Source organism: Patagioenas fasciata, chromosome 11, assembly GCF_037038585.1.
Source record: "Patagioenas fasciata isolate bPatFas1 chromosome 11, bPatFas1.hap1, whole genome shotgun sequence".
In the NCBI taxonomy this organism is placed as follows: domain Eukaryota; kingdom Metazoa; phylum Chordata; class Aves; order Columbiformes; family Columbidae; genus Patagioenas; species Patagioenas fasciata.
In genome coordinates this window covers 25,488,516-25,513,105 of record NC_092530.1, presented here as the reverse complement: position 1 = coordinate 25,513,105, position 24,590 = coordinate 25,488,516, and the positions used below count along the sequence as shown (strand labels likewise).

The 24,590-nt window shown below is 48.2% G+C and overlaps 1 protein-coding gene across 2 annotated transcripts in view; it reads right to left on the bottom strand.

Moving 5' to 3' along the window:
* The window catches only part of PAK3 (p21 (RAC1) activated kinase 3), a 111,729-nt gene extending 106,227 nt beyond the window's left edge, over window positions 1-5,502 (bottom strand). For both annotated transcript variants that reach the window (XM_065846968.2, XM_065846966.2), the window contains exon 1: window positions 5,254-5,502. The gene's annotated coding sequence lies outside the window, so the exon portion shown is untranslated. The remainder of the gene's footprint in view (window positions 1-5,253) is intronic.
* Between the last annotated feature and the right edge of the window lie 19,088 nt (window positions 5,503-24,590).

Sequence of the window (24,590 nt, the reverse complement as noted above, 5' to 3'; positions counted from 1 at the left end):
ATGCATTAAAGGTTACGCATTGAGCAAAACTGAAGGGCAAAAATTCCTATTGAGTTCAATGGAATGGTGATTGGGCTTTCCATGTGTATCTTTTTCCCACTGCTGTATGTCATATTTTAATGTATTTGTGTAACTACCTCAGTGTGCTACAAGAGGCAAACAGTGACCTCTCCCATGCTTTGCTTTGTTTCTCTTTGTTTGCTGGTATCACCATGAAAGAAACGTGTTTCTCATGCTTTGCAGGGCTACAGAACCACAGCTTCTTCTACTGCAGATTAAAGCAACCAAGACATGTTTTCTGCCTACACCATAGATAACGTAAACCTAGAATTAGCCACCCAAACCAATAACCTAATGACATTCAAAAAGGGGTTAGAGACACATACAAATCCAGCCCACCAAAGACCCCGCAGGCTGGCACCCAGGACATCCCCACGCCCACCCCTGCTGCCCCAGTGCTGCTCAGATCTACTAAACCCGGCACAAAGGCTGCGGTGCCCTGGGCTCAGCTTTGCCCCGTCAGCCCTGTGCTGTACATGCACTGCGATGGGATGAAAGGGACGTTTCTGATGGCAAGAGGTGGGAGATGGGAGCTCTCATCTGATGGGGCAGACCTGAGCCCCCACTTCAATATTTATGTCCTTAGCAATACTTGGTTTCTTACTCCCAAAAATCTTCAGCAGTGGAGATGTTGCAGCCTCCCTAGGCAGCCTGTTCTAGGATTTAATATCACTGCTGCTGGAAAGCGTTCTTAAATTTACGATTATAAACTTCTGAAAAACATATTAAGCTACAGGCTGATCTCTGAAGGCAAAAAATGAGCTGTAATGTGAGGAAATGGAGCAGCCCGCAAGTTCCTATGGTGTGGTCTTTGCACTGTCCCCTGGGCCACCCAGGATGAGTCGCATCAGGCCGGACCAGCAGGGCAGGTGACCTCCAGACCTGCTCTAATACGGCAGTTCTAACGCTTCCACAAAAACAACAAGTTCGCACCCACAGCCAGACAGCAGGTCAGTATTTCCAGCTGATCCTCTGTCTTATTATGTAAGATACACCGTTTGATTATTGCTCTCTGCTGACCTCTGCATAAATTAGCCATTAAGGACTGGAACAGAAATTATTACTGAAAATTCAATCAGTGTTTAACTGATTTTTAATACATCATCACGTGTAGGTCAAAGTGCATTAACTCGCTTGAGCCTATTGGAAAAGATTTCATTAACAAACTCCATACAACCTAACAACGACATTATAGAAAAGCAGCAGCGGTCCGGCGGACGGGAGGGATGGGGAAAATTAAGTCTAAATTTCTCAGCTTCAGCACTCACAAATGGTGTGTTTAGGAGGGGTCGTTATCCATTATTTCACCTGTGAAGGAGGTTTTATCTTCTACATGGTTTCGTCTCCACTCTGCTTTGGCTGACGTGTTCCAGAGCTCTTGTTCACGGGGCGCTAGTGACCGTGCCTGTCCCCTTCCCACACACACATCCTGCTGCAGCACCCCATGCTCGCACTCGCAACCCGCCCTGCACAAAATGCTGCCAGGTGATGGTATCCAAGGTTTGAAGTCTTCCACTGGTGGGAGGAGACACGTTAATTCAGCACCTCATCCAGTCCTGTGGCACAGTCCACAGTCTGCCACACAACGCTGGATTCAAAGGCAGGATTGAAGGGATTCTGCGATGGGTTCATTGCAAGGCTATGGATGTGCTGATCTTCATGTTGGACAAAACCACATGAAGATCTCAGTGCAAAACATACGCTCTTGCACCGCCACCACCGCTGCCTCCAAAACCCTACCTCAGCAAGGTCTAGTCAGAGAACAATACATCAGAATATAGGAAAAACTGTAAGGCAGGCTGCACCTATAAAAAGGCCCCTTTCACATCACTTCTAGCCTCACTCTATCTATATATGTATGTATATATCTGTATCTAATAAGAAGGTGTAAAAACGATGGAGCCAGACTCTTCCAAGAGGTGGATAGTGAAAGGTAACAGACACAAAATGAAACGTGGGGAATTCAGGTTAGATACTACTTTTTTCATGAGGATGGTCAAACACTGAGATGGCATCGGAGAGGCTGCAGGATCTCCAGTTTTGGAGATAACGTTAATTTAACTGAACCAGCTCCTGAGTAACCTGCTGTAAATTGGTCCTGCTTTGAGCAGCAGGTTGGACTAGATAACCCCCATGGGTCACTTCCGTCCTAACTCATTCTGTGATTTTTCCTGGGTATATTTGGGACCATATCACCGGACCTTTGTAAATATTAATATTAATATTATAATTAATATATGCATTAATATTAATACATGTTTATAATCCTTCAACTAGGAGGACCATTTTAAAGTACTCAACCTTAGAGAGCACTGTGAGAGACTGGGAGTACTTACATATACTGGAATAGCTACAATTTGATGATTTAAAGTGATATCTATTGATGCCCAAAGGCTTTCTTGGGCCCATACTTTCTTCTCTGACTGTCTGTTTTCATGTCGTTGTTTTGTCAACTACTGACAATCTGTTTAGAAATATGAGGAAACATGAAATCTGGAGGTGTATCAGTGTGTGAGCGTCCACTCCAGAACCTCTGTGAAAATAACCTTCCGAATGGCAATTGGCCAGAGATGCAATTTGAAGCCAGCTATGATACGAATATTCACATCAGCTAAGGATTTTGGATTAAATGCCATTCTGCTAATATAGATAAATATTCAGATTTTCTTGGCTTCTGTAGACTAAACCTGGTTTAAAAGAGAAATCCATACAATATAATGCAAATATCATTGCCAATGCTGGTGGGGGTTTTGGGAGACATGGAACAGAGTTATCGTGATTTTTAAAGACCAGATTAAATCTCTGTAATTCAAACACCCATATCAGAAAGCAGATGCAGAAAGTCACACTTCCCAATGGACTCTGGATTGCTGTGGCCTCCTGGCAGAGGGATGGGTCTGCTGCTCAGACCGTCCTGCCTCCAGCTCAATTCTAGTCACACCACAGGCAGAAGGGACCTCGGAAGTTATTCAAAGGGAAGCAGAATGAAAGAAAATTATTTCCCTTTCTCTGCACACTCACAAGCAAAAGGATAACTGTGCTCTATAGCACTGCTAAAACTCTTTGCAGCCAACAACGCCGTTGGACTCGCAGCCCAGCTGGGTGCTGGCCAAGGCTGGAGCTGTGGGACCACCGTAAGTCGCTTCACTCTCTCAGACAGAAGTCAGGAGCCTAATTCACATTCTCCAGAATATGAACTTTTCAAGTGCAGCGCCCTGCTCCCCACAGCAGCGCCCTGCTCCTCACAGCAGCGCCCTGCTCCTCACAGCAGCGCCCTGCTCCTCACAGCAGCGCTCTGCTCCCCCACAGCAGCACCCTGCTCCTCACAGCAGCGCCCTGCTCCCCACAGCAGCGCCCTGCTCCCCACAGCAGCGCCCTGCTCCCCCACAGCAGCGCCCTGCTCCTCACAGCAGCGCCCTGCTCCTCACAGCAGCACCCTGCTCCTCACAGCAGCGCCCTGCTCCCCATATCAGCGCCCTGCTCCCCACAGCAGCGCCCTGCTCCCCACAGCAGCGCTCTGCTCCCCACAGCAGCGCCCTGCTCCCCACAGCAGCACCCTGTTCCCTACATCAGCATCCTACTCCCCACAGCAGCGCCCTGCTCCCTACATCAGCACCCTGCTCCCCACAGCAGCGCCCTACTCCTCACAGCAGCGCCCTGCTCCCCATATCAGCGCCCTGCTCCACACAGCAGCGCCCTGCTCCCCCACAGCAGCGCCCTGCTCCCCCACAGCAGCGCCCTGCTCCCCCACAGCAGCGCTCTGCTCCCCACAGCAGCGCCCTGCTCCCCCACAGCAGCGCTCTGCTCCCCCACAGCAGCGCCCTGCTCCCCACAGCAGCGCCCTGCTCCCCCACAGCAGCGCCCTGCTCCCCACAGCAGCGCCCTGCTCCCCCACAGCAGCGCTCTGCTCCCCACAGCAGCGCCCTGCTCCCCATATCAGCGCCCTGCTCCCTACATCAGCGCCCTGCTCCCCACAGCAGCGCCCTGCTCCCCATATCAGCGCTCTGCTCCCCACAGCAGCGCCCTGCTCCCCATATCAGCGCCCTGCTCCCCCACAGCAGCGCTCTGCTCCCCATATCAGCGCCCTGCTCCCCATATCAGCGCCCTGCTCCCCCACAGCAGCGCTCTGCTCCCCATATCAGCGCCCTGCTCCCCACAGCAGCGCCCTGCTCCCCACAGCAGCGCCCTGCTCCCCATATCAGCGCCCTGCTCCCCACAGCAGCGCTCTGCTCCCCATATCAGCGCCCTGCTCCCCATATCAGCGCCCTGCTCCCCACATCAGCACCCTGCTCCCCACAGCAGCGCCCTGCTCCCCATATCAGCGCCCTGCTCCCCCACAGCAGCGCTCTGCTCCCCATATCAGCGCCCTGCTCCCCACAGCAGCGCTCTGCTCCCCACAGCAGCGCCCTGCTCCCCATATCAGCGCCCTGCTCCCCATATCAGCGCTCTGCTCCCCACAGCAGCACCCTGCTCCCCATATCAGCACCCTGCTCCCCACAACAGCGCTCTGCTCCCCACAACAGCGCCCTGCTCCCCATATCAGCGCCCTGCTCCCCACAACAGCGCTCTGCTCCCCACAACAGCGCCCTGCTCCCCATATCAGCACCCTGCTCCCCACAACAGCGCTCTGCTCCCCACAACAGCGCCCTGCTCCCCACAGCAGCGCTCTGCTCTCCACAGCAGCGCCCTGCTCCTCACAGCAGCGCCCTGCTCCCCATATCAGCGCCCTGCTCCCCACAGCAGCGCCCTGCTCCCCACAGCAGCGCCCTGCTCCTCACAGCAGCGCCCTGCTCCCCACATCAGCACCCTGCTCCCCACAGCAGCGCCCTGCTCCTCACAGCAGCGCCCTGCTCCTCACAGCAGCCAGGCCCAGCCAGCTCCCCCAGGCACATGCGGGACCGTTTTCCACGCAGACAATACTCCACGCTCACCAGATCCCCCAGAACGGGGAGAGAGGGGTTTGGGCTGGTTTGAAGGCACAGATTTGGAAACTATCAAGAAGTGGAGAACTAATAAATACCTCAGCGGCTCTCCCCAGTCCCTCCCAACCTGCAGCCCCACACGGGCCGCCTGGCTGGGCTTTGTTGCTGGGCTGGCTGGCTGGAGAAGCGGGGCGCACGGAGTCTGCCTGTCCCTTTCCACCCAGGACAGGGCTGCACCTGGGCACGCAAGGGAAAAAAGCAAAGGACAGACCTGCTCTCCGGCCTCCTCCGCGCTGGGGAGGCCGCGCTCGTCCTCCCGCTGGGATGCTGGCGGGCCGCTCGCCGCGCTCACCGGCTCCGCATGGATCTGCCTGCCGGGAGCCTCGCTTGTTTTTCTCCTCCCTCCAGCCCTTCTTTTCAGGAGGCACAAAAAGAAAAAAAAAAAGGGTGTGGGGGGGAACCTTCCTATTATTATTGCCCTAATATATTCTGGGGGCTTGTGGTTCCTGCAAGCAGGCGGAAGTGAAACCCGTTTTCGCCCCCCTCCTCCTTCCGCGATGCTCCGGGGCTGGATGCAGCCCGGCGGCCGCGGGCCTGGGGCCGGGGGTGCGTACGCGGCCCCGGCTGCTCCCGCTCCCCGGGCGGCAGCGGCATCCCGGGCTGCCCCGCTCCCCTGCCCCAGGCGGGATGGGGAGGCGGTGCCGTTCCCGAGACGAGGCAAAAAAACAGGGGGAAAATGGTTTTCTTCGCGCCGCTGAGGGGGAAATGTGCCCCGCGCGGCCGGGGGAGCCGGTGCCCGGCGCTGCCTGCGGGAGCGGGACCGCGTCCCCGGGGCCACCCCGCGGGGGGCGGGTGCGTGCGGAGGGCTCGGTGCCCCCATGCCTGGGGAGAGCCCTCGGAAGGCACCACCTGGCTGCGGTTCCGCCAGTGCCGGGCGGTCCGGGCAATCCGGGCTCGTTAGCACGGGAGAAGAGCCACAAAGCGGCTCAATGCAGCGGTATCTGCCGGCTCCTTAGTGACATCCTGTGGCACAGGGACACACTGCCGAGCTCTGGGCTTTACCAGGGACCCCACAGCGCTGGGCCAAGTCACACGTTGTCCCCTGAGGTGGGCGGGAGCAGCCGCGTCCGAGCAAGGACCTAAATCACTGTCGGTGTTCCCGGTTTAAAGCAGTTTGCTGTGTTTGTTTCCTTGCTGTGTTTCCGCAAGGTAACAGGCTCTCGGTTGCTGTGGGGATTTGTGTTTTATAAACGTGCAGCATCTCCTACAGTACATTACAGAACGGGGAGCGCTCAGATCTGAATGCTGCAGTTGGCCTCATGCCTTGACTGAGGCAGCAAATGAACATCCAGCGAACTAATGCAAATGTTAATTTCTTAATTCAGCATGTGTCATCACATTGAAACAGGCTTGAAGAACTAAGGCTGAGAGAGTTGGGGTGTTCAGCCTGGAGAAGAGAAGCTCCAGGGAGACCTTATTGCGGCCTTTCTGTACTTCAAAGGGGCTGATAAGAAAGATGGGGACAGACTTTTCAGCAGGGCCTGTTGTGACAGGACAAGGGGTGATGGTTTTAGACTAAAGGAGGGAGATTCAGGCCGGACATGAGGAAGGAATTGCTGGCCCTGAGGGTGGTGAGAGCCTGGCCCAGGTTGCTCAGAGAGGTGGTGGATGAACCATCCCTGGAGACATCCCAGGCCAGGCTGGACGGGGCTCTGAGCAACCTGAGCTGGTGAAGATGTCCGTGCTCATGGCAGGGGTGGCACTGGGAGAGCTCTAAGGTCCCTTCAACCCAAACCATTCTGTGATTCACAGGAGTAGAGATGAAACCCTGCCGCTCCCCAAGGTCTTGGCCGTGCTCACATTGCCCAGATCAGAAAGATTAAGGCAGGCTTGAGCACACAGCAACCGAAACTCCTGGTAACTGTTTGGATGTGTGTGGGTGCTGGTGGTAGATGGGTTGGAGAAGGCCCTCCTAAGCTCTACCTCAGGAGTAACTCACATCCGATGATGCAGATGTTCACAACAGATGACTGGGACACTCTTTACTGAGGTCTCTGTTGTCCCCAGAGGCCACTTGCTCACAGCATCACAGTGGAACCTAATCCCTGTAAAATTCTGGCGCTGCCCCTTCTTTATTGTGGGAAAAGTGAAACGATTGATGATTTTGTCTGGTGACATGTTTAGGAGCTGCTGTTCTGTATTCTGCAGATTCATCTTGTCCAGGCAGTATTTCTGTACTATGGAACTTATTTTGCCTCACAGAGATACAAATAACCCAGATCTCAGTGCATTCAGAAGTAAATGCAAAATTTCTCAGCTTCATTTCTTCACACAAAACCATGCAGAGAATGCTGGTACCCAGCCCAACAAATCTAAGCCCTATAAACTAATCAAGCTATTCCTCTTATGGGCTAGAGAAGGAAACAGCTTTTTTCTATTTTAAAATACTTGGGAGGCACACAAGTTCCGCAGAGATGGGAACCATCTAAATATATATAAAGACATAGTGAGATAAATGAATCCATCTGTTGTAATCTAGCAGTTTCATAAAACCAATGAAAAAAATTGACAGTTTCATGAAACCACTGAAGCGCTATTGATACTTTCAAGTTTTCAAAATTCCTCGCCAATGTGTATGGATGTAGGAAATCAACCATCCCCTGTTGGATTCCTGAAAGGAACAGAAAAGGAACAAGACTGCGCATGAAGCTGATGTAAACAAATCCACAATGCAATTAAAGCAAATTGCCATTAACAATCTAACACAGACTGTTACAAATCTCTCCTCGCACCCCAAAATACGTTTCTGATTTCTATGGTATGTCAGCACACTCATTCCCCGCTGCCCTTCTACCACCCCAGGGATCTCAAAGCATCTCCCAGATGGTGTTTGAATGCAGCCTCGTGACACCTCCGCTCTGTGTGTCCACAGGGGAACCCGAGAGGCACAGAGATTTGCTTATTGACCAACGGGAAGAATCAAAACGCCTGGAAAGACGTAGGTGTCCTATCTGCACATGCGCCTTGCTCTTACTACTAGATAGCGCTTCCAGTGCAAGTCTGCTTGTAATTAGAGAAAGTTGCTCTTTTAAAGACTGCACGGAGCAATCCACTGACAGCTTTACAGGCAGAGAAGGGCGAAGCCAACAGTGTTTTGCTTCATCCCAATGAGTGATGCCTTTTCTCAGCTCTGTGTCTGAAGAGCCACGTGGCAGCTCTGCAACAGCACTCATGAATATACTATGGATTCACACCAGCTTTTGTTGGTTTCAAATGTTCCTATTTTGGTACAGGCAGGTGACAGGTATGGGAAATAGCCAAAGTTTGGAAGTGTTTGCCATTAAACGTGCGAGCAGGTTCAGCTTCCTCCCTTCCCTCTCCTCTTCTATACACGCACACGTTCCATTTCGGCGTGATTTATGGTACGGTCCTGCCACGATCTTTCTCTGGGTAAACCTCTGTGCATGGAGTGCAGGCAGAGGGCGTGAGTCTGAGGAGCAGGCGGCACAGGAGATTCGTCAGCCTGAGTCCTGAAAAGCTTCCTCAGTTAAAGCGCACAGATCCCCACAGGCTCAGGGAGCCACCAAAGTACACATATCCAACACCACTACCCATTAAAAAGGCACCGGCTGCACTACTCACTGTGTCCGGCTACTCTCCTCCTGGGAGACAAGTAAAACTCGACAACAAACAGTCCCACGGCCCACGACGCAAAGTCCTGACTTGGTATTGTTGTAGACACAGAGCACTCCACACCGAAGACACGGCTGCCCAGCGGCCATGGCCTTCACGTGCAATACAGTGAAAGAGGCAACAGCCGCTCGCTTCTGGAGATGGTGCCTGGGTTCCTATCTTAATGTGCTCTACTATTTTCCTTTTTATTGTTTGAGTTTTTCTTCTATAACTTGGTAACCGATGGCTCACTGCTGTTATCAGTATTTTGTTAATAATGTCCTGTCAGTGTGTATAAAAATTACATATTTCTCCCCATAAATGCTACAATATGAAAAACCAATCTGCTGTTAATAAAACAGAGGCAAATTCCCAAAAGAAATGAATGCTTTTAAAAACCACAAACTTGAAGTAAAAAACCACTCTGCTGCATTTGAAGTAATTACTGGAGAAAAATGACAAAGACTGTTTCTCCTCAAAACTTGGTAATTTTTACATCATGCTACTGATATTCTTAATGAAAAATGGTGCATTTATTCACCGCCGCTTCTTTTACTTTGGCCAATGCTGTAGCCAAACATCTGCTTGTTAAGTTAGCACAGTAAATTGATGGTTAGCAACTCCCAAGTTTCCAAAGAAAATCTCCACAGCCATTTCCAAGGCAGCCCCTCTCTAAAGCTTCCTAAGGATGCACTCAGGAGGGGAGAAGACTATTAAGAAACACAAAGGTCCAGACAAAGCATCCATGTGAATGTTTGGACCCTAAAAAGCCTCAATGGATGATGTGGGACAAGTTTCCAGCTGACGGCATTGCAGAGCTAAGAGTGGAAGTTCACTCTGAACCCGCCACCAGGGCTGAAGAAACCTGTGAGCGCAGGAAATGAAGTTAAAGCGGTGGGGAGGCAGCAGATACCTCGCTGCTCAAAGGATCCATTCCTTCCCCTTCTATCTGTAGAGAAAAATTAATCATGATTGTTATAGTTACACATTCTGAGCCTGTTCCTGCTAAAGCGCTGACCCACCTCTATACTGGAAAAATTCTTAGGAGGCAACCCAGCTTCACCCAATATATCCCAACAGATGGAATCCTGGATACCCAGGATTGAAGAGACAAATCCCCAAAGAGCCTCCTGTCCAAGCAGATACAACGCAGACAATTGTTAGCAAGTGTCCCAGGTTCTTGGCTTACGTTGTCCCTACATACTGTGCCAGGGCAATGGAGAAGTGTCAGAGCTTGGGACGCTCCAGGATCAGGTACAAAAAAGGCCTCGTTATGCAGCCGGACTCCAGCGGCATTCCCACCCAATGCCCCTCCTTTCATATCGTTGACAATCGATTGTCAGATGCCACCGTTCAGACAAAAAAATGCTACTGGCAAAAAAACTCCTCAGTGTATTGACAGAATAATTATTTTTAAAAGCTCTAAAAGAAGCCACACAAATAAATGTGTAAATAGTCTTACTGTCCTCACAAGGCAATTGGATCTGTTAGGCTGAGGAGTAGAAAATGACAACTCCTCCTTTTTAAAATGATAATGAGTTTCCTTCAGGCAAACTCCAGAGCCTGAGGACAGCACCCTCAGACTGTCACAGAGCGGAGCAGCAGCAGCAGGTTTCTCCAGAGCAGCACCTGAAGCCCAAAAACGCCTTTGGGTGCCGAGACATTAGGGAAAATGGTGTGGGTTTGTCTGCCAGTGACGCACCTGCACAACTCGTTTTCTGCTGCAATAGCAGCTGAAGTGTTCATCATTTTCTTACAGGATGGGGGTGTCGGACTGGGAGTTCAGCAGCACTGATGTAAAAGGGAGGAACTCGCTGGGGTATGAGTGATGTTGGGATCAAGTTCTGTATCTTTCAGCATGTTCTGAAAATAAACCAACTCTGAACACTGCTGGCTTGTTTTTATCAGACACCATTAGTTATTGTACAAAGGCAGGACATAACACAAGGTTTTGCACACGCTGTGCTGCTATTAATTGCTATCAACAAAGACATTCACCACAATGTAAGATAAATTACTGTGCAACTATTTCCTAAGCAATTCTTCCTCACCACCACTAAGGGACAGTGTTTCCTACAGTTCTGCTAATGAGAATGACATACCTGCAAGTTCAGTTTTAATGAGCAATGGCTGATGCCTCCTTTTAGTGTTCAAAGTGTTTTATATTCTGTGTTGTTTGTTTAATAAGTTTCTTCTTCATGACACAGCGTCTTACAGGCCCACTTACTGTACTTTCACCACCACCAGCAGGCTGCACTAATAAATCAAAGAAGCCTATTAGTGAAGGTAATTCCTCCTATGAACTGATAAGCCGAAGAGGATGGCTAGTCTAATATAACTGGTTTACAGTCAGGTTTTAATCAAAAGGCACAAAACACATCACTTTCTGCATACTAATTCTTTTCAAAATACACAATTTGTATCTGTGAAAAGCTCAGAGACTGTCCTCATCTGAGCTGGCAATTCAGTTACTGGTAAATCTGCAACCCGATGCTCTTTGATAGCTACTGATTCTGTCTCCATTTACAGCAGAGACACTTCTGCCATTGACCTCACTCAGAGTGAAGATAACATCTGCTGTGTTCAGAGGCGAAACTTCACTAATGGTCCCATTTCTTCAGGTGTAATCAGTTTGAAAGACTCTACCAAGTAACCTTCTTTCGATCTGTGTTTCGGAAAAATACTCTGGAAGTCCCACTCTTACCAGAAAGTAATTAATACACTATAAGGCTGTGGCTTATTTTCAACAGGCAGAGGTTTTATAGGGTGGTACAGCAGAGGTGCCTGGTTATCCTTACCTTCACACTCATGCAACTAAGAAATGTCCATGAGGTGGTTGCTACAGTGGTAACATATGACTGTATCAAGCCCGGTGCCGTATGATTTCAAGACCATAATCCAACATCTCGTTTGGTGTCTCAAATATTCAAAGACATTCAGATTTGGTGGCTACAGGATCAGTAGTTGTACAATCAAGCTGATAGTGTAGCTGCACAACCAAAATCCGATCTCCCTGGCACCTCTTCAGTGACAGAAAGCACAAGGCACATCATAACCAATTCATATGAACAATTAAAAATGTTTTTAAAAAATCACGAGTCCAATGAACAGAGGTTGTCCAGATCCATCACTCTGCTGAATAGTATATCTAACCTTATCGACACAGATAATCAGGCGCAATCAGCCCTCACTGGTTCTAGCAAGAAACAGTGGCATAAGCAAGCAACAGATATTTTTACTACCCCCCGATTTCTGCCTGATTAGCTGTTTCAATTAACGAGAGGCTCTGGATGTGGCTCACGTGGATCCCCTGCTGCCCACGGCCTGGTCCTTGTGGCCGCGCACAGCAAACCACGGGTGACACAGAGGACAAGGGGCTGCGCACACACCGGCTCAGCTCCCCGACTTCAGTCACACGTATTGAATGTTTTGGATGTTTGCGCACATGGGAGCAAAACCTGGCGGTTCCTGTATGGTCATTACCCAAGGTATAAAATGTTTGACTTTTAATTAAGGTCTACAATATCAGTGTCACAAAATGAGTCTGAAATTACAAGAGCAGGAGCTGATGTGATTGTAAAAAGCTCAGCTATTCAGTCGAAGGCCAATGCTCGGTCATAACCAGAGAAAAGTTGAGGTCAGGAGTCCAAGTTCAGGAGTGAAGAAAATAAGAAGCTGAAGGAAACATTATATCCTCCAATAATCCTTGCAGGAGATATGATTTCAGCATGAAAGGATGCAGTCCAGCTTCAAAGTTCCCAGGCAAAAATCATTCTACTATAACTGCAGTGTGAGATAAAAGCAGACATGTGATCCAGTAATACTGGCCCCTTTCACTGCTGCTTTTACTGGTGCTGACCCCCATATTAAAGAAAACAAACACTCTGCTTTTAATATTAAAGATAACTCCAACAGGTCTGCTCTAGAGAACCTTTCTGTATTAATCCGTTCCTTGTAATACAGTTCGCTTTGTGTAAATTTGGAAGGTGGCTGTAAAAAGAAAAGCAAACAGAGGATTGGCTCTTTTTAAAACTTCTACCCGGCTTTTGGGGGTTTGTTTGGGTGCGCTTTTTTATTTTTGTTTTAGTATCAGCTTCTTCTCCTTTCTCTTATAAAAGGTCAGAGTATAATAGAAGAGTAAGTCAGGCTGTAACCTCATACATGGTTCTCCCGTTTCTTAACTGAGGAAGAGGGAAATTTGGATCCTTCTGCATAAATACGGGAAAGAGAATGTTTATGGAGTAGAACTGTCGTTCAGTCGGTAGCACATCGAGCCGAAACTCAGGAGACAGGGTCTATTGTAATTCTGCTCTGTGCCTGATGGGCACCTCCACACAAAGCATTTCACAGAATCATTTCAGCTGGAAGAGACCCTCAGGATCATCGAGTCCAACCGTAACCTGACCAACTCCAGCACTGAACCATGTCCCTGAGAACCTCGACTAAACGCCTTTAAACCCCTCCAGGGATGGTGACTCCACCACTGCCCTGGGCAGCCTGTTCCAATGCCTGACAGCCCTTTCCAGGAAGAATTTTTTCCTAATATCCAATCTAAAGCTCTCCTGGTGCAACTTGAAGCCGTTTCCTCGTCCTATCACCTGCTGCTTGGGAGAAGAGCCCAACACTCTCCACGCTCCAAGCTCCTTCAGGCAGTTGTGAAGAGCTGTGTCTCAGTTTCTCCATTTGTAAAAAAGATACCCTGAAATGTGCACAAGTTTAAAGTTCCTTCAGATACGGCAGTGCAGTATAACAGCAGCACCAGCCAGGAAACCACCAGCTGAGCGGTATTGATAGCCCTGGTCAGCAGAGTCCCCTCTCATCAGATGGGGCATGGGTGCTTTGGCAGCACAACATACACAGCATGCAGCTGAACTCCTGCTCCCTTCTCCCTCTTCTTCATGTGGCTGGATTCAAATGGAAAGGACTTTTAAGGATGCTACAACAGTAACAATTTTGCTCTCCCTGCACCTCCAGACAGTCATTTCCTTGTCCTTAAACCACGCAATAGATACTGTTAAACATCCCTTAAACCAGTTCTGTCAGCTAGTCAGAAACTGTGGCACACAAGAGCCAAAAAGCCATCAATGGCTGAGGTTAATAAGTTCAAGTAAACTGAAGTGAAATTTTCCGGCCCACTTCCACTAACCATGCATTTGGCCTGCAAAATGTCTCGTGATCTGGTATAACATTTGTATTTCTGGATGCGCAGAAGAAGGTGGAGCTCTTTGGTGGCAGAATCAGTAGGGAATCCTCGCTCACAAAGCTGACCTGAGCGTTTCTGCGGCCAAAATAGGTCACACGTAACTTTGCAACACTAGTAACGTCCAGATTGCAGTTTTCCGCACTGGAGTCCTCGTGAACCGCCTGAGGACAGAGTTCTACGCTATGTATGTGCCCATCATGGCAATAATGTGAGGAGCAAGAAAAGAATTAAAAAATGAAAACACTGAGGAAACCATCTCCTCTTTGGTTCAGAGGGCCACAGCTGCTCCCCAAACCATCTCTTCCTGCAGAAGCGAGACCTTGGCCTTGGTCATTAGCCAGACATGAAAACTGTCGGGAATTCCTCCTCCTGAGAGGCGCACGCAGATCAGAAGAGGCCAGGCTGTCCAAACACCGCCAGCCTCCTCTCCCTCGCTGGGTTATTTTCTTTGTCCCTAGGAGCTCCAGCCAGGGGAAGCTCCAGCCTCAGCAGAAGGTGGCTTGGTTTCCTCCCTGTTTTTATAGCAAGAACAAGCTACAAAGGCGTCATTTTGATAACGTCCAGCTCTTCAAAATCGAGTTCTCTGCAGTACTGAAGCATTTGAAATTTCGGTTCTGCTTTCACTGCAGTTTTATCCAGCTACACTATTTCTAACACACCTGGAAGGCTGGTACCCCAAACTGGAGGGTGCCGGTGTCAAATAGCAAAAGACAATTCGTGACTCTCGATTCTCTGCTCATTCCAAGGCAATGTCGAGATCCTTGCTCACAAACAAGACACTGTGTATGTTCAGCAAGCCAGAGATGCAACGTCAGTGGTCACCGCAGACCCAGACTGGGTTTGCCAACTCTAGGAGAGACAGGGACCCAGAGGAATGAAGGTGTCACCTCCAGGAGTTGGGCTCCACACAGCTGGTTGCCAAACTCCTGCCCACTGCCGCTCAGATGCCAGGCCTGAACATACTTATAGGGAAATTGTATCAGCATTAAAAACATCAACACTGGATTATGCTTGGACACATGCTGGCAAAGTATTTGCAATGGATTCAGAATAGCTGGAGATTGGCCACATCCACATAATATTCCTAAAGTTGGATGTTATAAAATGTAACAGTAGTAAATGAGGAAACTTTGCCAACTCCAAAGCGCTGCCTCAAACTTGGGCCAAACGACGCACTGGCACTCCGATTCTCTAGAGGGATTTCTCCCTCTGCCAAACGCTGTTGATCAGATAAGAGCCGGGCTGTGGAGCACAGGGATGGGGATGCTGGAGAAGGCTGGGCTTTGGGAAAGAGCATTTGTGACAAAACTAATGAAGTTGCCATTAAAAACTAAAGCTCTTGCAGATCTCTGGGTACAGAGCAAAGCAGCGGGGTGCTGGGCATCGGCAGATCTGGGCTGGAGAGCTTTCTGGACAGTGGGTGTTGCTCAGAGTCTGCTGCTGAGCTCTCCTTACCCACCGCTCTGTATTCCCCACTGACCAAGCCACAGAGGAAAATGGGAAACTGAATTGTTATGGTGTGTAAAAATGTTCCTTCCAGAGAGATATTTGGAGAGGGGAGGGAGAGGAGGAGACAGAAAGAACAAAACAAGTACTAAAGGGGAGACACAAGCTGCTGGCACTTACATCTCCTGTCAGACCGCAGCGCTAGTGCCTGTTGAGCTGAACTGTGCAACGTGTATTTATCTCGCAGGTTTGGTGAGGCTGTTGATACACGTTGCCCTGCCTGCCCGCCGGAGCCCCACAGAATCACCGCAGCCCCTCTGGAGCAGCAGCAGAACCTCGCAGGGACCTTCCCTCTACTTGGGGATTATTCACCCTGATCTTTAACAGACTCTCCCCATCTCTTCGAATTGAAGCGGGGGAGGATCTGTCTGATTGTTTCTGTGACCCTGGCAACTCTTCACAAGCAGAGACAGCTGAGTCACTAATATTTAGAAAAATAACATAATTGACTGTATTCAGCCCTGCGGAGGAACCCTGCTGGGTATTCACAGTTAAACATTAGCAACTCAGTCAGTTCTGGCAGCCTTTGTGCAGGGTTGCCAGGGCTGGAGATTCAATTAGATGACCTCCGACAAACCGATTTCCACTGCAAATATCTTTAAAAAAATACATTAAATCCCCAATAAATACAGTGAAATTGGAGGAGACAGCCTTTCCTACCTCAGTGAGTGTCCCAAATCACCCTGCAGCCCCAGCTCCAGGTCTCACCTGGACGTTATGTGTACACGGGCTCTATTCTCACCACCTCCTAATGTGATTTAGCACTGTCTGCGCATTGTACTCCTTAAATCTGAGAATGTGGCAGTGTCGCAGTTGGATGCAGATTAGGATAGAAAATGATGTTGAAAAGCTGAACTATTTGCATGTATCTTTATGTTCCGTTTCATGGGGTCGGGGGGACTATTCTTTCACTACTACTTTTTTATCCTGACGGCTTTTTTTCCATTACAAGCCACTGAATTATTTCGATGTAAGAGGAACTAAGACGAATTGCTAGATCTGGTGTTTGGTACTACCCATTCCAACACACTGCAGCACTGCATTACACTGAGTTGGTGTATTTACTTTCTTCTCAGTAATCCATACCTAAAGTGACCAACGTACCACTAAGGCAACTAGAAATGAGATTTTTAAAGGCTGGGTTATGCACAGGGTTTTATGACAAAACAACCAATGTGGACACTATTCATTAACACTATCATAACAGAATCAGCTAACACCTCAATTACACTTTGCAGTTGCTTCTCATAATGTATAAGACATTTCTAATTCAGCTTTTAAACATGCCAGCTGTATAAGTTCCTGCCCGTCTCCTCAGACTGCAGGATTTCATTTCAGCCAGCGTATCCTGCCTCGGTGAATTGGTTCTTAGCTCAACTTTTTGTTTGCTTTTTGCTATCCTAAACAGCTCTGAACAGCTACCAAAGCCTCACCTTTCTTGCACACATCAATGCTTTAGGAAATAGAAAGAAACATAGCAGTGCTGGCTTGTCAAGATGACCCTCCAGAGAGCAGCTTAACAAAACAATGGTTTAAAATAATATATCCCATTGTTTGGGTTACAATCAGATACAAACTCAACAGCAAAAAATTACAACAGGATAAGAGCCATTATGAAATGATTATCCAGAGAGTCATCAACTAGCATTTCTCAGATGGCATTGTAATTATTCATTGGACACGGTGCAAAATATTATAGTAGGGTATTTACAGAGAGGAAACTTTTCTTTACATACAGTGTAAATTGGTATATGGAACAGAGACACTGCATGGAGTTTAGTCTGATTTTTTTTCTCAATGTTCCCTGCTGAGCAGTGCCACAATTAATCAGGCTTTCTAGGTTTTAGTTAATTGCTGGACCCCAATAAATTGGTTTGTACTGGCACTGGTCCAGGTCTGATAATTTCACAGCCTTGGAAACTGCTGCTTGTTCACACAAGAACCTTGCGAGCAGGGAGCTGGGATAAAAGGAATAAAAGAAACTCTTGTTCTGTGAGGTTCCATTAATACTTAAAAAGCCAGCCCACTAGCAACAGTGTCTTCACTGTTTGTTTTTCTCCACGTGTTTTATACTGATGTTTTTAATGACGAAAGCAAATCCCCCCCGCTTTCCTTATTTTAGACATTTTTTTTGTGTAGATACTTGATGTCAAAGAGGCATTTCTAATTTCACACTATCTTCTTGGAAATTTCCACTGTTCCCATTCTCTGCTGAAAATTCATCGTGGCTTTTTGACACAGCACGGCTACTTTTTCCCTCTTTCTACAATTTTGCTCATGTGAAAGAATCACCAGCTTCTGGTGAATCAAAGCAGAGACCGGCTTTACGGACCAGACGAGAGAGATGAGCGGTCGCACAGCCCGGCCCAGCTCGGGGGATGCCGGCTCACAGCACAACGCGGCTTTTCCCAAGCGCACGGCCCGAATTGCACAGACCAGCCTCACACTGCACAGCATCACAGAATCCCAGAATGTCAGGGGTTGAAGGGACCTGTAAAGCTCACCCAGTGCAATCCCCCCTGGAGCAGGAACACCCAGCTGAGGTTCCACAGGAAGGGGTCCAGGCGGGTTTGAATGTCTGCAGAGAAGGAGACTCCACAGCCTCCCTGGGCAGCCTGGGCCAGGCTCTGCCACCCTCACCATGAAGAAGTTTCTTCTCATATTCAAGTGGAACCTCCTGTGTTCCAGTTTGAACCCATTGCCCTTTGTCCTATCACTGGTTGTCACCGAGAAGAGCCTGGCTCCATCCTCCTGACACTCCCCCTTTCCATACTGATCCCCATGAATGAGTCCCCCCTCAGTCTCCTCTTCTCCAGCTCCAGAGCCCCAGCTCCCTCAGCCTTTCCTCACACGGGAGATGCTCCACTCCCTTCAGCATCTTGGTGGCTGCGCTGGGCTCTCTCCAGCAGTTCCCTGTCCTTCTGGAACTGAGGGGCCACAACTGGACACAATATTCCAGGTGTGGTCTCCCCAGGGCAGAGCAGAGGGGCAGGAGAACCTCTCTGACCTACTGACCACCCCCTTCTAACCCACCCCAGGTACCATTGGCCTTCCTGGCCACAAGGGCACAGTGCAAGGGCTTCAGTGCAAATCAACCCCTTAGGGTCTGCTGTGAGCAATACACAATATTCTTCTCAATGTGAAAGACAGGTCCACAGCCATTAGTTCGTTTTACAGCCAGGCTCAGTTCCAGGCAGGACTTAGCGCGCTCAGCCCCGGCTGGCAGCGATGGCCCCTGGCAGGCCCCGGCTCCGCTCTGCCACACGTTTGGCTTTGCTCTCCCTGGAGAAGCCTCATTTGGCCGGTTCAGTTTTACTAATGGGTTTCAAAGCTCTCTCACACCAGCAAGTTTCGGAGCAAAAGAATTACATAAGAGCCAAGGTGTTCGGTAACATCGTTATTGTCTTTGGCTCACTAAGGCAAGATTAGCAGTGCTAATCGCGGTTTTATGAAAGTGCATTTGAATTGCAATGGGAGCCCCATTGGGTCTGCCCTGGCTCCGTCACGCCGCGGAGGACAGGACTGACGGGGTGAAGAAACGCCTCGGCAAGTGGATCTTTATCATGGTGTGACCGACCTGCACGACTTGTTACTGCCTTTCTCGTCCTGAGCTTCATCCTCAGCAAGTGCAAATCACTGTGATTCTTTCAAACTCCTGCAGAGTTCTACCAAGTGGGATTCGAGTCAACAACTCCAACGACAGGGAGGATTGTCTGTTGTTTTTATGTGAACTATTCCACCTTCTGCTGTTTTCAAGAATGTGTGGTACTGGAAAACGAATGAAGGTGAAGCTCCTCCCAGACCTCTGGAAGAATCGCTTATAAGGATTGTTTGATGCTGCTTTTCACTTGCTGAAGACAGTAACTGAGATGCTGTTGCATCCTCTGTAGCATCACACTTTGGTAGAAGCAGTAACTGTGTGTTGTGCAGGATTCCTGCCCACAAAATTCTGCCCATACAAGAGTTAGAGATGAGAGTTTGGACTGATGATTTGGACTTGATATCTCAAGAAAAAGAATGCTTCTTTCAGTCTCCTCATATATGTGGCATCAGCCAGGGATTTAGAGAACTATTTCCAACTATTTCATTGACATTATGTCTCCAATACACATTACATTTCATACAAGATTAAATAATGCAAAAGAAATTCATTACTACTATTAATCATGGAAAAAGACAGTAAGCCAAATTTAGCACATCTAATTTTTTTTTAAGGTCAATGAGATGGATTAACATACAAAGGGCATAAATTAGAAATGAGTGGTTTCTGTCAAAGCTTACAGTGCCCCACTGACAGGAAGATGTACCTGGTCAAGAATTTCCTAACTGGAAATTCAGCTCTCTGGATAAGAAGGTGCAAGAAAAGACAGGACAGACAGGAAAATGTTCTGGGAATATCACAATGATCAGCCCTTTCCCAGTTTCTTTGTAGTTTGTGTAGATTCCTTGGGCTCTTTTGGAAGTTTGAGTAATAACTGACTCTACATATCTTGGTGATGACACTTCACTACTGTTTAACTCGCAGTAAACCCCTGAGTCGTGGTGTTTGGACAGACCGTGATGAACCTCACAGAACTCTTGAATATACCAAAAAAATCTGCGTTCCTACGAATTATTTTGCAGGCTTTGTTTGATGTGACGGGCACAAGAGAGAATTATAGGAGCATAATTACAGCTGCACACACACTGTGGTGGTGATAGGTATTTTATAAATATCCAGAATGGACTTAGATTAGATTAGATTAGATTAGATTAGATTAGATTAGATTAGATTAGATTCAGAACAGATGCAGATGAGCACTTTGAAATCAACGTGAAATCCAAAAGGGCCTCACCTTTGAGTGCATGTACATCTATTCTATACCTATACATTGATATTGCTGACACCCAACCTAGCAAAGAGTCATCTGCTCTAGGATGGAATGAAAAATGGTGTGGTGCCTTCTCCTGCATTTCCATGTTCACTCCTGGCAACTCTTGTAACTCTCTTCTTACCTGTGTATTTGGAAGTGACATTTAGCAACACATATTTCACTTGCATTTCCTGAACAATGACAGATTTTCAGCAGACTGCATTGAAATCTCAGATTCACTATATCCATCTGCCTCACTGCTAAATAAGTCAATTAATTTCTAGCGCTAGAGGACTGAAAGCCCACTGCGGATGAAGTCAGTGCTGCAGAATGAAGAGGAGGGTGGAGGATGCTCATGACCATCCTATGCCATAATCACAAAATCACGCACATCTGAAGCCCTTTTTGTTCCACAGTGGATGTGAAGGCTGCTTGATGAACATCCAGACTGTATTCCCAGTCTGACAGTCGGAGGGCTGATCCAAACCACAAGTAATTCAGAGATTTTTATAAAATCCTGGGAATAATATTTAGCATCTTAAGATACATTTTCCAAAGGGCTCCGCTGAATTTATAGGAATGAAACAAACAAAGTTTGAAGAACTCCCTTTCATAGTTTTTCAGAAGTGAAAATTTCACCATAGATAATTTTTTCTTGAAATCAAAGGAAAAAAAAAGGACAGGGAGGTAAATGAAAGTTGTATCACGTGTTCTAACATCTTTTAAAGCTCAATGTCTGCTCCAATTAAGAAAACTCTATGTGGTGTATAAACCTGTTAGCATTGGCACAGATCTTTTATCCTGGTTTTTTTTTTCCCTTGCAAGAACTGAGAAATAATAGCAGGATAGCCATGTACTGCCCAGCCACTGTGAGGCACAGCAGAGCGATGGGCTTCTACGGTATCACGGTCTATTAGCTGCTTAAGTTCCATTGTCTTTAATGGGAATTGCATGGATAAGCCTGTGCTCTCAAAAACTTGGGGCATCCTTGAATCTCTAATGCCAACTATTGTGAGCAATTCTTTCCTCTGCAGAGAGCAGCACGCAGAGCATGTTCGAGCAGTGAGTTCTGCTCGGCAGCACGAGGGGAAACAACTACGTACTCGATGCTTCTCTGGGGCTCTGTGTGTCACACGTGGGCAGCAGCCCTGAACGTCACAAACTGGAACAGCAAGAGGTCAGACAAGGCACACAGAGCACTGGCTTTAACTTGGACTGGCTCCTCAGTGGTACTTAGGCAGGGTTGGGAAACGAGAAGCAGCTCAGGCATGGGTGCAGCACTAGCGAGACCCAGGGGCACTGGCAAAGGCCTGGAGCACAAGTGTGATGGGAGCGGCTGAGGGAGCCGGGGGGTTCAGCTGGAGAACAGGAGCTGAGGGGAGACCTTCTGATCTCTGAACTGCCTGAAAGGAGCTTGGAGCATGGAGGGTGTTGGGCTCTGCTCCCAAGTAGCAAGTGACAGGACAAGAGGAAATGGCCTCAAGTTGCACCAGGGGAAGTTTTAGATTGGATATTAGGAAAAAATTCTTCACGGAAAGGGTTGTCGGGCATTGGAACAGGCTGCCCAGGGTGGTGGTGGAGTCACCATCCCTGGAGGGGTTTAAAAGATGTGGAGATGAGATTCTTAGGGACCTGGTTTAGTGCTGGAGTTAGGTTAAGTTACGGGTGGACTTGATCCTGAGGGTCTCTTCCAACCAAAATGATTCTGTGATTTTATAAGCTCAGCAAGGGTCACTCACCAAGAGGCCACCTGTGAACATGCCACTCATGCACAATGTCCAGCGTGTGTCACAGTATCCTGTGACCTAACAACCGTAACACTTGCTGCGACACTGTGCCACATGCAGATGTGTGACAAGAAACAGGATGTGCATGACGGAGAAAGAAGCAGACCCTGACAACCGTGAACTACATCAGTAACATCCCAGCAACTGATGCACAGCACAGCCTGAGCAGCAGGATCAGGACTAGGAGTAAGACTAAGGCATCCTGCCCTTGGAAGTCTGGATTTCCACCATGCTGGGGGAAAAAAAGCCCTCAAACCCCCTCACTTGAGAGAAAGGCTCTTTCAGCCCATTCTCTGCAACCTAAATCTGCCAAAGAGTGGGAAAGGGCTCCATTTTGTGCATTTCTATTTTCGGCAAATATCTTACACCTGAACTGGTATCTCCAGACACTGTCATCTTCTGAAACAGCCTCACAGAATGCAGTGGAAACTGCTGGCACCTATAGCAACTTTCCCAAGGCACTCTTCAGGCCAAATAAGGAATTTATTTTCAAAGAATCTCTCTGCAAAAGAATTCAGGTCACAGAGTCTATAGAAAATATTTGATTTCTCATTACTACCACACTGACGACGTGTAACGAGTACTGCAGTGATTACTGGTGTCTCTCCCTGCACGCACTGTACTTTCTCAGCACACAGAAGGAAATACGTGTGATGAATGCTGTTGGGGGGGTTGACAGGGGTGGGAAGCTGTGTTGGGTAAGTGGTTCTGGAGGATGTCTACACAGTAAAACTCTGCCCAGGCCAAAGCTGCACTCACCAAAGTCATGTAGATGCTATAAAATCAAACTCTCAAGCCAGCCTACAAGGAGCTATGGATTCCTGCTCAAAAGATTTGCAGCCTCTTTGCATTTCTAACAGAATTACTAATTGTGTATTTGGTTTTGAGTAGCACTGAATCAAACAGATACGTTCCCCAGGATGCTTAAAGTCTTCTGAAAATGACACCATAAGTATGTTTGCTTTGGCTACTTATATGCAAAGAGAATACAGCTTCTAATCAACGACATCAACAACAGAACAAAAATCGGGTAGATTAGAGCCCCAGCGTGGAGAACCCAGCCTTCACCCAGCTGCAGTAACACGGTAACACTCTACTGGCATTTGGACAGCCCACGAGATGCCCCTTTTCTATAAAGAAATGTCATTTTAAAGATGTTACTAATGGCATTTTAATATCTCATTAACTCCTCTGAAATCTGGTGCCATATCATTTCAGCTCCAACACTGTAGGGAATGGATTGATTTTGATTTGAAAGAAAAACTTGTACATGCAGAGTCACCAGCACAACTTCAGCCTCCTCTAAGGACAGCAGGACAAAAGTGCAGAGCTTCTTGTAATTGCTGCACTGATTTCAAGAAACATCCCTGATGATGCAGTCTAATTTAAATTTAGAGCTTTCAAGGGATGTACAAGACCTACAATATCTTGCTGGACTCCTTCAAGTTCAAATTACCATCGTATCTCTGAATCAGAGTTACTATTTGTTTTGCCCATCCCTAATTCACACAGTGGCTCTTGCAAAACTATCAGCCTGAAGCAGGAGCCACCACATTTAGGACAAAGAGCTTTAAATGATGAATTTGCCTTAAGAACGTGATTACTGCCTGTGCATAGCAAGGCAAAGAGCGGAGGAGTGACACAGAAGTGGGCACGGAGCAGTGTTTTCAAAACGCTTCGCTTCAGAATGCAGTTTCATTCTTTTTCCCTTTTTTAATATTAAGAGTTATAAAGTCTCATCTTACTAACACGCAGCCCTGGTTACTCATGAAGTAAACCCCTTAGTAAGTCAGCTATTCTTTCCTCATGCTAATACAAGCTTTCACCATACGCTGTATTTTCAGTATTTCGTCCCGCTGAGTTACAATGGAAGAAATGAAAGTTCTACTCAGTTTTCAGCCTGGGAGGTGTATGACCCCCAGGCAGGGCTCCCCAAACACCCTGGTCCCAAACTAGGGGAAATAGGTTATAATTTGTTTCTCCACATGATCTCTTTTCATACCTCACCCTTTTTCTCAGATCATTTGTCAAGGGTTCACTGATCTCTTCTTATTAGTTACAGGGGCTACAAGAAGACAGAAAAAGAATGTTTGACCAAGCATATAATGTCATGAGTCATCGGTTTAATTTAGTTCCACCAGAATTTCAATGTGACCTTGAAACCTTCTAACACAATAAATCAGAGCAGAGGGTATCAGCAGAGGGTGTCTGACAAATCCCAGCGGACGCCAACTCCACCGGGGCTGCTCGGAGGGCACCCCGCGTGTGAAAATCCATTAAAGAGCCATCTCGGGAGAGTCCCCCCTCTGAGCAAACCGCCCCCCGGGGCTCCGTTAACCGAGGGGGGGAACGGGCAGCTCTGCTGGAAGGCACCGGCGCTAGGCCCGCCCGGTGCGGCTCCTGCGGGCCCGCAGGTGGCTCCCCCACGGCGGGAAGGGAGGCCGGAGAGCGAGCACCGACCCCCCGGCCCCCCCGGCCCCCAGAGCGGAGCAAACTCCACCCCGGGCCGTGTCAGTCACGCTGCTGTGCCGGGCGGCGGGAGCAGGGCGAGGAGAGGAGAGGAGGGGGCCGGGGCGGAGGCGACTCC